The 13,728-nt window shown below is 49.4% G+C and overlaps 1 protein-coding gene across 3 annotated transcripts in view; it reads right to left on the reverse strand.

Moving 5' to 3' along the window:
* Positions 1 to 13,728, reverse strand: part of Pax2 (paired box 2) — an 81,298-nt gene that overhangs the window by 4,413 nt on the left and 63,157 nt on the right. The window lies entirely within an intron of this gene.

Here is a 13,728-nt window from a genome sequence, read left to right on the forward strand (position 1 = left end):
CGGGCCTGGTAGGTCTGGAGGATGAGGGACTAACCAGTGGGCCATTTTGCTGTGATTGTAGCCTTTAAAGGCTAGAAAACCATCTCTGAAGTGAATCAGGAACTTTGAGGGCCAGCAGATCAGATCAAGTTCCAGTGAGCAAAATCTGCTCCACCTACCAGCAGCCTCCCTGGAGGTCTCTGCTCTACCCAGAGCCTAGAGAGTGGGGGATGGGACTCTCCTTGCCAGGAACAGGAAGTGGAGGCAAAGGGAATCAATATTAGAGAGCTACTTCCATCCAGAGATGTTTGTTCTGGAGCTCATGTGACTGGCTTCCTTCCAGTTCTGTGAAGGGGATCCCTTCTAGCATACCCCAGTCTTTCATGGACAGTATTGACTCCTTCCTGTCACCTACACACCCATACACTAGAGCCTATCCTCTCCTGGGGCCCAGGCATCTGCTGCGGCTTCCCCTGCTCTTCCTCACCAGACAGTGGCATTCTGCTCCTCATGCTCTGTCCAACCCTGAGGAGGCAAGGTGTGGCTGGAGGAAGTCATAGCACTATGGACACCTCCCCTAGTTCACTTTCTTTTCCTCGGTTGGGTCCTAGTCATGGTTGGGCCCACGGGACTGACTTTCCATGACTATTCTGTAGCATCTTTCTTTCTTCACTACTGTCCACTTGATGAGGCCAGCTACTTCATTCCCCAGACACGTGTGCTTTCTCATCCCCACCTTGACACAACTGAGAGGATCATCCTTCTCTAAGGATCCAGAGCTACTGCTCAGGCTTTTCCATTCCTGACTGCCTGCTGAACATCCTCATTAGCTGTCCCACGGCCACCTCAAACTCAATAGGAATAAAGACAGATCCACCTTCTCCTCCATCAGTCTTCCAGACCTTTTGAAGACTTACCTAGAACTTCAGAGTTCTAGACCCAGCCTTCTTTCCCCACCCCTTCCAATACGCTATTGATTCTCTTTAGCCATTTCTGTTATATTTGTAGTTTGACCCCCAAGTACCTGCCTTTGGCTTCCTCCAGTGGTTTTTCTTTGCTTGTATTCCTGCCTCCACATTCTCCCCTCTTACCAATCTAAATATGGCTGCTAGCCCTTCTGAACACTGCTTCCATGGTACCACGCCCTTGTAAACACTGCCCTTGGTTCCCTGTAGGCTACAGTTTGAATGGAAACTCTCCAGACTCCAAGTCTCCCAGGGGCTCACCCCACTTGGCTTTCTCAGCTCTGACTCTCACTTCTGGTCAAGTTTGTTTTCATCTTGTGATGTAAAAGATGTGACCTTTGCTTCCTTCTTACTCATAGTTTTCTTCCAGCTCAAGCCTCAACATTTCCATCCTTCTACTCATCAAGGACGTTTCTCTCAGGTTACCATGACATCTGTGTGCCATGATGGACTATGTCATCATATTATTGCAAAACGCATTGCCAGCTGTGTTGTTTCATGCCAAACAGACCATAACTCACCCAAGGGCGGGACCTGCATTCTGATCTACCCTGCACAGTTGAGAACACAGTACTCTCACTAAGTCCTTATTGATCAATTCTCAATCCCTCCATTGCATCCACAGCCGACCCCTGGTGGATGCTAATGGTTTTCTTATTGTTCCATGTGTGTTGATCTACTACAGAGAAGCAAAGCTAGAACGAAATCCGCGGACTCTTTTCCTTGAAAAATCAATGGAAATGGGGCTGGAGAGGCAGCTTTGTGGTTAAAAGCACTGGCTAGTCTCTGGGAGGACCCAGGTTCAACTCCAAGCCTCCACGTGACAAATCACAACTGTCTGTAACTCCAGTCCCAGGGGATTGATGCCCACTTCTGGCCTCTTGGGGTACCAGGCATGTGGTACCCAGACATACACGCAGGCAAAACACTCATATACATAAAAATAAATAAAAGTTTAAACATTTGAAAAATAAATTGAAACAGCAGTGGATTTTTTACAAAGATTTTCAATGACAGATTCATCTCTGGTGACTCAGATTTACCATGCAACAGAATGATTTCCTTCTATACCTGTTGAGTATAGCTAATGCCTTACATTTCCTGAAATTCACTAGACAAAGAACTAGCAAAGAAAAGGTCACTTCTGAATCCCAGCCAGTAGAAGAATCTGCATCTGCTTTTTGTCTGTCCTATTTTGTTTTGTTTTGAGACAGTCTTACACCTAGCTCAGGCTTGCCTCAAACTTGTGATCCCCCTGCCTCAGACTCCTGAGTGCTGTGATTACAGATGTGTGCCACCACGACTTGCTTGTGTTTGCTTCATTGTAGCTTTTCTTGTATTGACTTTTTTTTTTTTTTTCTAAGACAGGATTTCTTTGTGTAGCCTTGAGTATCCTGGAACTAGCTCTGTAGACCAGCCTGGCCTCGAACTCAGAGGTCTACCTGCCTCTGCCTCCCGAGTACTGGGATTAAAGGTGTGCGCCACCACTGCCTGGCTCCTGTATGGACTTCTATTGCCAATTTTAAAAAGTACATATCTCCTGACCATTTCTCAGTGGAGAGGAAGTACACAGTGAGAGAAAATACCTTTCAGTTCCTAGAGAGAGAGGAGAAGAAGAATATGGCATTTATTTGTCAAAGAAGACCTAGGAAAAAGGAGGATTATGGGAGATGTAGAGGTTTTGAAGCTACAGAGATACAGAACTTGATTCCTCCAGGCCCTGGGATCTCAATATCCACAAAGCAGCCAGGAAGCAGAGTGTGCCTCCCTCCTTCTCTGCCCCTTCCTTCTTATCCCCTCGATTTTTTTTTCCACGCCGGGCATCATGACTCGTTGTGAAGACAGGAAAACTGAATTTGACCTTCACTGCCATCATTCTTAACAACTAGTTGAATACAAATTCCCCATCATGGAAGGTATTCACATAAAACAACAACAACAACAACCAGAAACAGACAAGATGAAGATGGGGTGGCTGTTCAGAAGCTCTCTCCAGACAACTTGGAGGCAGTCCTCTTGCAAAGTTTATTCCCACAGCTATCTTGCCTGCAAAATGGCATGTTCAACTTCCAGCAGGTAGAAGACTTTGCCTACTGAGATCCGCTCTCTGAACAATTGATTGGAAGGCACATTTCCAAATTGTAGTTCTTAAAAGAATCTATGGCTGGGCGGTGGTGGCGCACGCCTTTAATCCCAGCACTCAGGAGGCAGAGGCAGGCGGATCTCTGTGAGTTCGAGGCCAGCCTGGGCTACCGAGTGAGTTCCAGGAGAGGCGCAAAGCTACACAGAGAAACCCTGTCTCGAAAAACCAAAACAAAAACAAAACAAAAAAAGCATCTATATCTGTAGGCAGCGATTTGAAATTTGAAGAACGTGGGAGCGGAGGCCTGCAGGGAGGTAAAAGCACTCAAGTTTTCTAGTGTTTGTCATACTCCTCTGCTTTGTTCTGTAGTGGTGTCACCACAGAGAGGCGCCTGCTCAGGACCTCTGAGTCAACAAGCTGCCAGCCACTGCATGCAAAGCACGCTCGATGACTTCATTAGTACACAGACGACACCTGAAGAGCGGGAAGAATTGACCAAAGTCTTGCTGGAGCCATATATTCTCCTGGAACACCACTGTCAATAATGGAAAACACACAGTGCAGGAAGCTTTCAAATTACTAAAACCATCATACACCATTTGCCCAGCAGCATTCTTGGAGCAAGCCTCCTTTGGTGAGGGAATATCAATGGGAAATGGAAGACCTGACAGAGCGCTGGGCGCTGCAGTGTTAGGGAGAGATGGGCAGACGGCAGTGGGGACGACTCTGAAACTGTAAGATGGCACAGCCGTCTCCTTTACACAAACAGGCCGAAGCACAGAAACAGGAGAAAAGCCTGCCTGGCAGAGCGCATCAGTTATAAACTATGTGCCGTCGTCCCGAGGCAGACAGGAAGCAGTAAAGCGTTTGCTTGCTCACTGACAAAGCCAGCGACATAAAAGCAGCACCAGGAATCAAAGCGGATAAAAAGCCAACGTTACTATGAGAGAGCAGGCATTCCATGCTGCCTGTTTGCTTTCTGATGTGACAAAGCTTTCAGAGATGAGTCTCCTGGATGACCATGCCCTTGTCGTAAAGGTAAAAAGGTGGAGACACAGAGGCATAATGACTCTCCTAGGATTATACGATTAGTAAATGACAGCACCAACATTGGAAGCCACGTCCATGCCACACTGCCTTTAATGACAACATGGACCCAGATACCCTCCCCCCCCCCCCCAAGAGCCGAAGAAAAGGAAAAGAAGTTTTCCAACAAGCAAAACCTCATACCTCCACATTATCATTAAGATGAAGCAGGGAAAAGGGGGACGCAAGGAATGAACAAGTGTATGGGAGGTCTGTAGTAAAACTCCATGGGGGTGGAGTCTTCATCTCCCTTGAGAGTTTTCTAACACAAAAGAGCCCCTCTGAGAAGCAGTAGTAGTGGAGAATCTTAAAGTCCCCAGAAGTGTTAGAAGCACTGTACTTGATGAGGATGTCTTCTCAGTTCAACTGCGGGAGTCCCTGAAGACTCCAAAGCCAATTTTTGCAGCAGACACTCTGTCTGAATCAGACAGTGAGTGCACTTTCGTCAGGCATTCCTTAGCAAATGGGCCAGAGCAAAGCAACTGTTCTGGAGAATTCTAAGTGCAGCCTCACTCGCAAGGACGGACAGAAGCAAAGTTTCAGGCTTCATGAAGAAGTGAGGAACTTTACGTCATCAGATCACGGGTGCTGCTTTGTTGGGTGCTGGGTCAGCAATCATTTGCTCTTGGTCTTTCTAGCATCATGCACTGAACAGCTACCATGTGCTAGTCAGTCACCGCCTCCAGTATCTTACATGTGTTATCCTCTCCTTGAATTCTCTTACCAACTCTTCCAGTTGACCTATTTTTAATCCCTGATTTTTCAGATGAGAAACTGAAACACGGAGGAACTAAGGATTATGGCCAGGATTTCACAGCTAATCGACAGAAGAACCTGGACTACAGAAGTGATAGGCCAAGGGATTGATACTGGGATGATATTCCCAAATATGACAGACCTAAAGACCTAGTAACCTGGGCTCATGCTAAATGAACCTGTCCTGGAAGAGGACATCTTGGATTGTTTGTTTGGTTTGGTTTCTTGAGACAGGGTTTCTCTGTATATCCCTGGCTGTCCTGGAACTAGCTCTACAGACCAGGCTGGCCTTGAACTCGGAGAGACCCGCTTGCCTCTGCCTCCCCAGTGCTGGGATTAAAGGTGTGCGCCACCACTGCCCAGCTCAAGGCTATTTGTTTCTTGTGTGTTTCAGCTTGCCTCATTTTGTGCAGTGGGAGGTTTTAGGTTGGGGTTCATTGATTCCACAGGGTATCACAGATGTGTTTTAAGGGATCCGTATAAAGCTATACCTAAGTGTTATTACAGCTCTTTCTGAGTAGAAGGTACATTTTAAAAATTGTATTCTCAAAAGTATTCATGACTCCAAAATGAATAAGCTACACATATACAAAACAAACAAACAATGGAACCTCTGTTCTTTGGTAGAAGAAACTGATTTGTTTGCAACAACTTGAATAGCATTTAGTGAAACCACTTAAGAAACAGCACAATGTGAAGCATCAGGCTTATCTCAAGTCCAGGCCGATGTCAGCGTTCAGAAGACCAAGGGAACACTAAGAAGAAGCTGCCCAGGACACAGAAACTGGTGCTGGCGAGGTTTTGGCAATGAGGCTCATTAGACCCTGATTTACACAGCAGAAGTTATACCCAAACAGTTTAGAGATGCTTTTCCTGGGCATCTTTCTCTGCAGAGAGCATTTCTGATATCCGTTTGACACCGTGGAGGACCCTGAGGCCAGAAAGCATAACTCTTGTTTTACTGCCCCGTCCCCACATTTGTCTGCCTCTCCTAAGGTGGCAAAAGGAAGGCACTAGATTTCCTCAAGGCTGGCGCTCTGTGCTTACATCTCACACAAACATAACACACGCAAGAATAGAGTCACTGACTTTTTCATTGCTGCCCAAGTAGATTTTATCCTTGCATTTCCATGTTATACGTAATATATTAAAACAGTGATCCCTGTAAACGATGCTTTCAAGAGAGAGCGAAATAGCGTTCTGTGTATTTCATTTTGGTTTTTATTTCTAAGATTCCCAGACTTTCACACGGTTTGCCTTCTAGAACAGAGGAGCCTGTGGAAGGACCCCACCTAGGACACTGTTTTGGCCCTACACTCAGCTCCAGCAGAGGGGGCTGTGCTCACAGCTCAGGGTGGCTGTTCTTCTAGCTGAGCGGCTTGTCCACTGACAGCTGGACCTTCGGTCCCCCGGGGTGCCCTAGGCAGAGATGCTAGGTCTGCATTGGCTCAGTGAGGTCTGCCCCTTGACCGCCAAACACCTGGGCACAACTAGTCAGGCTATTTCCACCTTCTCCCCTCACACAAGGCCCTTATAGGGCTGTGCAGTGCAGCACGGGGTGTGTGTGTGTGTGTGTGTGTGTGTGAGGAGGGGGTTTCCTCTAACTCAGCTGGCATGGATGGTCTTCTGGCTCAACCTGAGAAAAGCTAAGAAGACTCGCACTTTCAAAGGGCAGGGAAGAAACTTGGCTCGTTTACAGAGGTAAACGAAACTGCAGTTTGGGAAGAGAAATCTCCAGTACTCCTCTCGGTTTGCTTCCCCAAGCTGCCTTGGCTGACTCCAGGAGCAAATGAAGAGCAGAACTGAGCAGGGACTGGCACCCAGGAGAGTGGGCAAGGGACTCACCCAGGGGCTCAGTGCATGAGAGACCCTCATGCTGGGTGGGCAGAGGTTAGGCCTGTTTGCACAGTCTCCTGATACGCCGCTGGGTCTCCCAGTTCCTCTCTGGCTTTATTTTGTTCTCTGAGAGCGCTGAGTTGTCAACCCTAATCCTTCTGAAAGCACAGCGTTTTTCAGGCGCTCAGTGTAAGTGAAACTCTAATCCCAAGGAAAACGGGCACTTAAGCTGCCGGAGCATTAGCCTGTTCTTGGAGCGGCCGCTGGATTTCCTCCTCTCTGCCAGGCAGCCCACCCGCCGCCCGCCGCCCGCCACCCCGGAGGAGAGCAGAGGATTCCACACTGAAGGCAGCAAAGCCTCACAGAAGTGACAACAGCCTCAGGGCTACCTCACAAAGCTCGGGGTTAAAGAAGCATTGGCTTATTTGTCCTGAGGGGACAGCTAAGGAGGGTCTTCCTGTCACCTTGTGGGTATCTGGTTCTCTGAGAAACAGGTTTCAAGTCTTGCCTTGGTGGCTTTAAGGCCACTAAGACATTTCTGAGCCATACCTGTGACATTCCTTAGAGCACCGCCATTCAGAATTCCTGGTCGTTCAGGAAAGACTGTATTAGCAGCCTCCTCTTTAGGCAGCCTCTTCTTAGGAAGTGCCGAAGAGCAGAGTAAACAAGCTAAGTGTTGGAGGACCCCTCTTTGGGCCACCCTAAGTGTCTCCAAACAACATCTGGTAGCTGAGAAGTTCTTTCCACCTCCCTCACTGTGAAAACAGGGTACTGCCCAGGCAGCCCTCATTGGCCTGAGTTAGGTGATGTACACACTTAAAAAACACAGATTTTGTGAAAATGTTTTGATTTCATTCCGACAGGCCTGTCTCTCTTATCGCTGAGTTAGAGGGAGCACATGATGAGGAAAAGCGTGGTCTGTTTGACATGCCCAGCATCTTGGGTGTGTTTCATGGGTAGAAGAGATAAAGGGAAGAAGTGGTAGGAACTCCCATTGTGTGGACCAAATTCTGGCTTAGCTTAGAAGGCCGCGGAAGAAGTTTGCTAAGATGCCCAATCCCTTGTCATCTTGCTCAAGATTCCCTGTGTGGCCTCAATGTCAGACTGTGTGCTTCTGCCCAGGCCCCCTTCTTGGGAGGCTAGCCCAGCATTCCTGGGATGGCTGGTAGGAGAAGACATGGGTATACATTACAACAGTTAGCTTGGATTCCCACTAAACTGGCCTGCCTGTCAGCCTCAGAGCGGGTTAAAGTCTCTTCCTTTTAACATCTCTCCCCTCAAAATGAGGTAGACTGCATGAAAGAGAAAAGGAAGAGTCCCAGGCAGTGCCTCCCTGAGCTGCAGGCCCAGGGCACCTGCATATCTGTCAATGTCTCATTGCTATGGAAATGCCTCCATAATTAAATCACAGTGAGGTCTGGGGCTGGAGGTCCTTGGGGATGTAGCTAGAGGCCTCCGAGATAGCTAGAGGAGGCCTCACCTCTTTGCCTTGGGCCTTCTCAGCCTAAGTAGAGGTGTAGAGAAGCCCTCTGGGTTGGCTTGGTGGCCGCAGGAATGGGCTCTCCGACCCTCCACATGTCTGGAGTTGCCCTCACCCTCTTCTTGCAAGGTTGGAGGGGAACTCTAGTGTCTGTGCCCTAAATTCCTCCAGCTAATCAGAGGCTTTGAGGCAACAGAGTAGAAGCCTTCCAGCCTCCTTCAGCAGCGTTTCTGAGCTTTTATTGCCTTCTCCTACCTGAGGGGCTGGCCAGGGCTATGTGTTTATTTTATGGGGGAAATGTGCTTGCATTGGGAAGGGGTTGTTAACCACAGGAAAGGGAGGTCCCTGGAGGTGGACACTTGGAGTAGAGGAGGAGGTTTCCCAGGGGCCATACCTCTGTCTGCCAAAGGGCCCCTTTGCTATCCCTTGCAGATTCAGGCTCCATATGCAAGCTGCTGCATTGGCACCCTGCATCTGAGCTTGGACCAGCATTGTTTCCTCTGGCCCCTAGGACTGGGGTCAACTCTGTTCTTTAGCTCCAAACCTGGGGTCTCTAACCTCCTCACTTCTGTTCAAAGGCAACAGTTTCTACCTCCTCTGCTGACTTGGGCACTCCTCCTTGGGTAGCACCCACAGATCCTTCCTGGACCTCAGTGACGACTTCCTTCAAAGCTGTAGTTTCCAGGCAGCCAGGAAAGTTGCCCCGAGCTCTTGAATAAAACTACCTCCTCTCCACCAGGGCTGGGAAGACAACACAGTCTAACTTCCCTTGCAACATACAGAGGGAAGGAGAGCACTGTCCGGGGGCCTAAAATCTCTCATAGTCAGTATTATCCAAAAGAAGAGCAAGACTCTCTGCCGAGAAGACTCTGAATTTGGATAAACCAGGAGTGGGCTTGCCCTCTTCCCTTTTACTCACTGACCTATGGGTCTCTATTATCTGACAATTGGCTTGGAGCCAGGGGAAGGGCTCCTGGGTCTGGGTCTAGGCTAAAGAAAAAGCTAGTCTTTTTCTTCAATCTTTTCCTTAATCCATCTTCACTTTGGGGTAGTCCATGATAGCTAGCTCTTGGGGACGTTAACTGTCCTCTGCGTCACTTCTGCTAACTTTCCCTATGATGATGCTTCATAGTCACACGAAGTGTAGAAATATTTTTATGGTGAGCTCATCATCTTCTATGGTAGGTTTTAATGTTTGTTTGTTTTTTCTCAATGGGAGTCCTTTGCATCTTAGATCATGGGCTGTCTCTACAGGGAAGGTTTCACACAGTTCCTGCTGGCACGGGAGTGAACTCTTGCCCCCTACAAAATTCTGTGTTAGTTCTTGGCTTGGGGTTCCTGCAACTACTTATGGCGTGAACTTGGACTTAGGTCCATGTATGGGCTTTCACGTCTCCATTTCTCCTGACATGTGCCTCTCTCCTTTCTTTCCCTGGCTCCTGAGGAAGAAAGAACCTATAGTTCTCCAGCTCCTGGACAGTGTGGTCCTTGTCCTGTCTCTATTTCTCTTGGGTCCAAGATCACAGCTTCTGTCTGGTGCCTTATACCTCACCATCCCTGCCCCAGGGTTTACCTCTGTATGGAAGCCACAGTGTCTCACATCCTGCTTTGACTCCGACTTTCCTCTGTTTCTGGCTCCGGAGCGAGGTGTGGCTGTGTATTAACTCCTCTGCTGTTATATTTTATCCAGCTCTGTTTTGCTAAGCTTAGTCTGCCTTGTTTCCGAGTGTCGTTCCTCTCATACCTTTGCTGCCCCGAGGGTGGGAACTGCATCTGCACAAGGTATGCCCAGTCTTTGGTAGTGATGCCCACTAGAGGCCAGTGAAGCCCGCTCTGTGCAGCTGCTCTGGGGACATGAGTGTGCCTTAGCTTCTCTGAGAAGCACTGGGACTATGCTAGCACCAACTCCCTTCGGCCTCATCTCAGCCCACATAGACCCAGGAAAGAAACTGGCTCTGCTGTGGAACAGAGTTTTGCCCAAGTCAAGGCACTCTGGAATGCTCCGAAGCAGCCTAGCGACTGTGAGGATCCTAGAACTTGTTTTCATCTTCTCCTCTCAGATTAACATCACTTTCAGGGTCTCTGCAGACTCCCCTACTGCCGCAGCCTGGGCCAGGGCCAGAGAGGAAGCCGTGGGGAAGAGGGGCTCTTGTTGCTACTGGTGATAGGAAACTTAGGAAGCAAATGGTAGAGCCTGTGACTGAGGCAGTGGCCTCTCTGTAGACTCCCAGATCAGAGGGGTGGTGGGATACTTAAAGGTTAAAGGCTATTCCCCTGTGGGGTCCTTTGAAGAAGCTCCAAGCAACCACCTAAGGAAGCCTGAGGCCAGAGTGGCCCAGTCCGTTCTCCCATCTAGTGGGTCCCATTTTCCTTATCACTTAGTTGAGACTCGGCTCTGTTCCAGACCAGCAGCCTAAAGCAGTGGGCTGGAGCAGAGATGCAGCCGAGCTCGGGCAACCCAGCAGCAGAGGGGAGAGTGGGTGATAAATTTAAATAACCAGCTTGACTTGGCAGCTTGCTGAGTTGTGATGCAGTGAAATTAAAATCTCGGCAGAACTTGCAAACGCCACCCTCCCTCGGTGTCTTGCCTTGGTTCCCTGCTGGAAGCTGGGTGGGGAGGCTATCGGGCTGAGTCCTAGCCTGTGGCGGCCACCCTTGCCTGTGATGTGATTAGCTGTGTCCTGGCCCACTGGCTCCCACTCTCCCCTCCACACAATAGTCCAGGCTCCTGTCTCCTCTCAGTCCTGACCTTGTGGAACAGCTGTATCAAGTGGCTGGTGAAGTTTGAAATCAGCCTCCAGTGCCAGGCGGTGGCAGGAATATCAATAAGGTCTGGCTTCTCAGGTTGGGCCAAGGCCTTCCCAGCCAGCTTCCTTAAGACCCACTTCTTAGGGCTTGCCTCCTCTCAGGGAGAAGAGTGAGCTGGGCACCTGGGGACTTGTGGAATGCCTTGGCACATCCAAGGCTATTAGCATAGCATGACCTTGCAGCTCCCTGGTTTAGCTCCCACGAGGCCACAATCACCTACCTACTACCAAAGCCCTTACTATTCTCAAATGAAACACGCTTTTAAAGAATGTTTGTGAGCCGGATACAGTGGCTTACTCTTTTCAATCGAAGCACCCAGGAGGCTGAGGTAGTTGGATTGTTGTGAGTTAGAGGCCAGCCTGGGCTACATAGTGAGACTCTATGGGGTGGAGGATTTTTGAGAGGAATTTCTGCAAATAAACCGAGTCTCTCTCACCTCCCCACAGCATGCTTGGAGCCCAGTTCTCACAGATGTCAATGCCTCCCTAGAACTCACTCCAAGTCCGTTGGTTCTGCCTGTCCTTGCCACACTGCTCATTGCTACCTATCAAGTCCTGGCCCAGCACGTTAAACCTGTTCCCGAGATGGCCCACGAAGTCTCTGGGCGATACTCGTTTCTCACCTTGACAGTACCTCCAGCAAATTCTGTTTGTCCCCATAATAAACACATCATGAATCATTCATCTTTAATAGATTATGCAAATTAGGAGGACATAAAATCAACAAAGATCAATAGCTGCAGCAGTTTAATTGCCAGCAAAAACATTTTAAGAATGAGCATAATCTGCAGTCCTTTCTCAAGTAATGGCACTATTAATCCAAACAGTGGGTCTGGGTCTAAGTGTGCAAAAATCACTCCCTGCCCCCACCCACCCCTCCCCTCCCCCACCCCTCTCCACACTTCTCTCTTTTTTGGTAATTTCCAGTTTCTGAGCGAGTTTCCCCGTCATTACCACTGGTGAACAGCTCCGAATGTTAATGGTTCTGCTTTTGTTACTCCTCGCTTGATTGAAATGTCGCATACAGATTGAGATGTTAGTGCTAACTTGCCACCTGGGAATGTCAAGCTGAGTCTGAAATGAACTTTTCTCACACTTGGATCCAGATGGATCAGCTGAAGATGTTCCCAGGCTGAGCTGGGACTGTTCCAGGGCCATAGGGGGGGAGTCTGGTGGGGGCTGCTCAAGGTGGAGGCATTTTTCTACATTAGCCCCCCAGTGTCCCCTGCAGCAGGAGTCCTGCCCGGAAGAGCCACATGTCCATCCCCAGGAAGTTCCTGCCTTCTGGATTGTGGCACTGACTAGGGAGAAAAGTCCTTTACGCTCTTTCAGCACTTTTGAGGACCAACCACTACATTGGAAAGCTGGCTTGACTTGGGTCAGAAGATCACAGAGCAACTATATGTAGCATCAGAGAACTCATGTCCAGGGTCTGTGAGCTAAGCCAGAGGTTCTCAACCTGTGGGTCGTGACCCCTTCGGGGGGGTCACATATCAGATGTCCTGCATATCAGACATTTACATGATTCATAACAGTAATAAAATTACAGTTATGAAGTAGCAACAAAATACTTTTATGGTTGGGGGTCAGCACAGCATAAGGAACTGTGTGTAGTAAAGAGTTGCAGCATTAGGAAAGCATTAGGAAAGGTTGAGGATCACTGATCTAAACTGTGTCCTGACTCAGCTGGCGGAGCTCAGGACAGCACTCCCCAAAGCCTAGGCAGCCCGGGAGCACTTGCTTTGGAGGCCTACCCGAAGACTACAACTCTGTTTTTGCTGGCCATAGCTTCAGGAGAGCATGGGAGAGGTAGGGCTCTCTGGAGCCCCCTACAGGAGGGGCTTTGAGCCCACCTCAGCCTGAGCTGTGTTCCTATCCACAGCAAGTTACCAAGTCACCAACACAACCGATCACCACAGAGCCCTGGCCTGTGGCAGGTCCTATGCCCGCTCCCTGTTTTTGCCACTGGATGTGATGCTGGCTGCCTACAGCCTTGCTGTCCTGTCCCCAGGCAGTCTCAGCTCACTCACAGGTAACGCCTCAGTGTCTCCCAATCCCCACCGAGACCCTTCTCAATCATCCTGTCTCCCAAGGTACAAACGGCACATTGGCTTTAGTGCCTCCAGAATAATTAGGTGAATTTTAATAACACCTCAATGTGTGTCTCTCTTACTAGAGCACTCTCCTGGCCCGGAAACCCTTCCATGGCACCAGGGACCTTCTGAAGCTGGCATCTGAAGCATCATCTACTAGGCCTCCCCTGTGTGGCCACTCCAGCGCCTCTGCAGCTCTCATCCCTGGAAGGCTTGGCCAGGGTACCTCTGCCCTGTGTTTGACCTCCCCTGGCCTTGAAATCCAACTTTCCTCTCAGTGGCTTTCTCCAAGAAGTAGGAGAAAGGCTGCAACAACTGTGTTCCACTCTGCAGGGCTGCTGCTACACCCTCAAGTCCCAGGCCACAGCTACTCAAGCTGCCTGGAGAGAGGAAAGCAAGCCCCTCAGCACCCCTGGGAACAGAGATGTGTGAAGGCTACATCTCTGAGGAAAGTGAGCCACTTTCCTCAGCCGGCCTGTTTGCCCTGACATTCTTCCGCATATGTCCGAAGCCTGGGAAGTCCAGACAACTTGGGGAGAGAGAGGAAAGGAAGCAAGGACGGCAGAGAGAGCAGGCAGCGGGCCTCTGGTCCCCACTTTTCCCGGCTGAAGCCCAGAACCCTGACCACAGTGTTTCATGCCTA

Source organism: Peromyscus eremicus, chromosome 1, assembly GCF_949786415.1.
Source record: "Peromyscus eremicus chromosome 1, PerEre_H2_v1, whole genome shotgun sequence".
Classification (NCBI taxonomy): Eukaryota; Metazoa; Chordata; class Mammalia; order Rodentia; family Cricetidae; genus Peromyscus; species Peromyscus eremicus.